This window comes from Carya illinoinensis, chromosome 7, assembly GCF_018687715.1.
Source record: "Carya illinoinensis cultivar Pawnee chromosome 7, C.illinoinensisPawnee_v1, whole genome shotgun sequence".
NCBI lineage: Eukaryota > Viridiplantae > Streptophyta > Magnoliopsida > Fagales > Juglandaceae > Carya > Carya illinoinensis.
The window spans coordinates 7,031,415-7,036,358 of NC_056758.1; the positions used below are offsets into that span (position 1 = coordinate 7,031,415).

At 31.2% G+C, this 4,944-nt stretch overlaps 1 pseudogene; it reads right to left on the reverse strand.

Moving 5' to 3' along the window:
• Positions 1–2,025: 2,025 nt before the first annotated feature.
• LOC122316120 lies at positions 2,026–4,242 on the reverse strand (annotated as a pseudogene).
• Positions 4,243–4,944: the final 702 nt, after the last annotated feature.

Genomic DNA, 4,944 nt, shown 5'->3' on the forward strand with positions numbered 1-4,944 from the left:
ACAATCAATCATATTTAATATTTTCAAAGTTCAACCATTTAATCAAGGCATGCACATGTAAAAGATGACAATCAATCATCTTTCAAAATTTTCAAATTTAATTTTCAAAAATATTCATGCACATGTGGAAAATGTATTTTAATACTTTATGATAAAATATTAATTTTGAGAATTAATCCTAATTTCGAATTTTAAGAGATTTACAACATTACTCTATAACTTTAATGTGAACTTGTTTCCTTCTTGCTCATGCTTGGTTCTTTGATGTGTTTGACTCCATTGTGTGGACAACTTGAGCTTGAAACTCTTTTATTCTTTGAATTCATTTGTTATCATCAAAATCCATGTGTAGATTTATAATCACATAAAACTTGAAACCTTGGATTCAACAGGGTGGCTGATGGGGAAGGAGAGAGTGGGAAATAGAACGAAAGAAAAGAGGGAAGAAAAAGAAAAGAAAAAAGGGAAAAAGAATAAGGAAAGGAAATTAAATGCAAGCCTTTTGTCTTGGGGTTTTCAAACTAATATCACGGTGGGGATTTAAAATACTAGTTTAACTTAAAACATAGCAACTAAATAAAATAAAATAGTATAACCCAACAATAAAATAATTTGAAATAAAGAGCCAATAAAAATTTGACAATAAATAATAATGAGAAAAAGCTCATTACAATAACTTACATAACTTAGATAGTAATAATAATAATATATCATAACAATAATAATAATAATCAATTTAAAATAAATGAACCCATAAAATAATTAATTAAAAAATAAGGAAATAAGGGATGTCGCACCATAGGTTATTGCTGTGCCACATGGGTTTTAGGGGGTCAAACTAAATTATAGGGCTTGCTTATAATTTTATAGGCTTACTCACTTAACGACTCTAATGGGCTGATCTTAAATTTCAAAATGGGCTCATTGTAAATCCCATGACTTATGTACTGTTCACATAGGGGGAGAAGTAATAAGAAGTAATTAAGTTTTAGGGAAGTTAATAAACCACTCCAACATGAGACTTTTTAAATAAGAGTCCTACGTATGTAGTTGTGCGCGTTGAAAAAATAAGTGAATGCATAAAAAATTAAAGGCGTCTCATCTCTCTACACTTTTTTAAAAAGTAACCATATTAAACTTTTGATTTTGAAGTGTTGCCTCATTTAGGGATATTCTAGTAGATTCCTAAATGACGTAAGGGAGCAACTGCAACAAATTGACATAGGCTAGCTGTAAGACGAGTAAATTGACTTTTATTTAACACTTTCCTTCTTATTTTTTTATTTTTATTTTTTGTTTTTAGATAGTTATGATTCGAGAAAAAAGTTAATAAAAATTTTATATACAATTATTTTTACATATTTTTTATACACTCTATAAATATAATTGACTATCTCATATTTTTTAATATAAATTAATAATTATTTTAATTATAATTATTTCAATAAAATATAAAAATATACGTAAAAATAATTATATATTACAGAACTCGAAAGATAAACTGCAAGAAGACGTCATAATGGTGAGTCAATGGAGTAACTGTCCAGGCAATGAGTTATTAGTTATTATTATAAGTCGCTATGGGTCGACCATTCGGCGTAATGGTCCACAGAAACATGCTAGCTAGCTGGTAGTATATATATAAATATTTTATAATTTACTTGTTCGGCTTCAGCGAATCTCTTATTGATAAGTCATGCGGAAATATATAATATAAAGAAATTAAACTTTCATACGCTCATTCTAATTTAACTACGTGTATTTAATAACAAAGTACCAGCAGAATACATTTTTGAACATTGATAAGGAGGGAAATTCAAAAGAAAACATACAGTAGCTAGCTAGCTAGCTTTGAACTACCAAATTATTCTTTGATAACCATTACGAACTATAGCTAAGTGCATGATTCATTCATGCCGTGAAATGACGCAAGGCTGAAGAACCTGGCCTTATTTCAATCTATGATAGTACTACTTCAATGAAAGCCATTAACATATCTTGATTGTGATCATCATTCCTTTTTTATCAAGGAACAATCACATTGACAAAGTGAGTGTTCTTTTTTGAAAACCGATCAGAAAGAATTTCCCTATAGCGACTAAAAACCTCCTCAATGATTGCTTCTCCAAAGTGACTAACAAGTAAGGGTTCTGCCACGGCTCTCATGCACTGTGCAACATTATAACCACCATCATTGTTATTAACGCTCCAATTCACTTCAGATACCTCTAAGCAATCAATGAAGAAGGATCCTTCTTTCAGAACTTCATATTTAACTTCTGATGGAGATGGTGTATACTGAGGAATGTTGAAAGAATCCATTTTTTCATCGTCTATGAGTCCCTACAAGGATTTAGGTAATAGAGAACATAAATTAAGTAATGTATATGGTGAGACATATTTCCTAAATACAAATGGAAAATATAATGAAGTTGTCGTGAATTCAATAACTAATACAAAATTAATGAAACGAATAACTAATACTTAATTGTTTATGGCTGATAATTAATAGATTATCATGATGAGTCTATTGATAGATTGTATATATATTACTAAAAGGTTACCTCGGAGACCATTTCATTGAGTACAATAGCCAAAAGTTCCCATATGTAACAACACTCTCTGCTTGACGGATCTTCACTTCTTCTTCCCAAAAAGTGTCAAAACCATTCGCCCGCTTAGCACCAACTCCTCTGCACGACACTTCAAAAACATTGAGAAATCTTGTTGAAACTGGGCATGGTAAGCCCTTGGTACGCTTGGCTGGCTTGTCCGTGCCATGTAAATGTTCCCTTTGTTGCTCTCCAGCTGCTTGGGAACCTAATAATTAACAGCAACATGATTCGATCATTTCTATTACTGAACTTGGTAAAATCGATCCAATCAAGTTAAAACAATTAAATCTCTTTTTAATAAAGCAAAATTATCTCAAGTACTGAAAAGTACTATAAAAAAGAGGAATCCCCTGTACAATTGTCGGATTGGTCTATTTTATCTTAATCATCCCTCCAAATGACATACATGTGCATATGCATATATATATATATATATATATTTTAACATATCTAAATATAATATGAACCTCAGTTTTGAAGTCCAAAAAACTTCTGGATTTTTTTCACATAATCTACATTTTAAAGTTAAAGATACGTTAATCAGCTTGTTTCATTTGGTTCGGCACTAGTACTAGATGTTCCAATCATGACATTATGCCTTGATTTAATTTTTCCTGTCAAAGAAAATGTTGATTACCTTAGATAACCATTGGAGGCTATAAGAAGAATCGACAAAATGCAGAGTTTTGCTCGGAAACAGCCTGCTGTAGAAAGAACCTGGAACACCTACAAAGAAGCATGGACCAGCACCAGCTCCCAATTGACTGCTCATTTTTTTCTGGAATCTTGGCAACGACTTGAAAATTGCATTGAAGTCATTCCGCGGTAGGTCGTTCAAGAACACTTGATATTCGGGTGATCGATGCCCTAGTTTTTGGCGAAGTTGGTTCACTACCTTGATAAGTTCAGAAACCACGAACAAAGTATTTGGTCCGGAAGAACAACCCAAGTCTGCGATCACTAGGCTCTTTGGCAACGTGCTGCAGTAGAGTTGGGTAATGGCATCCTCTGTAATGGGCTTGGTCATGGTTATGACCTTTTGCTACATGTCCAAAATATAGAACTGGAATGAGTTCTTCTCCATGTATATATCTCTACAGTTTACACAGAAAGTGTGCAAACAGCTGCTCTATATCAATGATTTTCATGAAAAAAAAGTGCTAAAATCACACTAGCAAAACTGCCTAACATGAAATACAGCAATAGTTTTTTTCAACGAAACTGCTTTTGTCCGAGTCAAACGTTTGAATGCAGCAATCCATGCTTAGGAAAAGATAGCCAGTGTAAGCAGGCTAGTTTCATCTGTGCACATTTGTGATGGTACGACACATGGAGGAAAACCCTTGTGGATTGGAAACTTTATTACTAGCTAGCTAGTAAAATCGAAGTCGATGATGAGTACGAAGCCTAAGTACTTCAAATAAATCATGAAAGTACCAAAAAATTTGCTCTTCTTTGCATACGTTTATCAAGCCAACAACAGTGGCAGTGCATTAATATATATATATTTATACCATAACAAAACAACGGTTAATGCTTAAGTAATTCACCTGAACTAGGGAGTTATTTGCGTAACTTGTGTCTCCCATTCCTCCATTCATTTGCAGCACTTTTACAACTTCCATCTCTCTCTGCGCTTTCTGTAGTGTCGAACGTGAGTTTGTGGTGATTATGTTGAGGGAGAGGTACCCTATTTATTGTCGAAGATACCAACCCTTTGCTCAAAAGTTAGTGGTTAAGGTTGTGCTTAATTTAATGCATGCTATACTGTTTGCCAGTGCGTGCATATCATGTTTCATGCGTGAATAATATTGAATGACAGTACTTCAGCAAGTGGTTTCATCAGTTTTTTATTTTTCTTCTCCAAGTGATCTTTCTCTCAGCATTATTTTCTCATTTTTATTTTAATAAAGGAAAGTCATGCAATATTAAGACTGCAGGATAATGAGATTAGATAAGATAATTTGAAATAATAATTAAAATTTGAATAAAATATTATTATAATATTATTTTTTAATATTATTATTGTTTTAAAATTTAAAAAAATTAAATTATTTATTATATTTTATGTAAAAATTTAAAATAATTATAATGATGAGATAAGATGTAATAGTTTTTATATCTAAATAGAATCCAACACCAAAAAAGGCTTCGGTTCGCTTTGGTCCACAAACTTCAATATCTTTGCTAGAACTTTAAAATTAGTAATTTTATTTAAGAAAAAATATAATTACAAGTATAAATATATATTAATATGTATAATAATTTAATATAATTAATTAAAAAATAAATTTTATTAAAAATAATATGAATTTAAATTTAAAATATA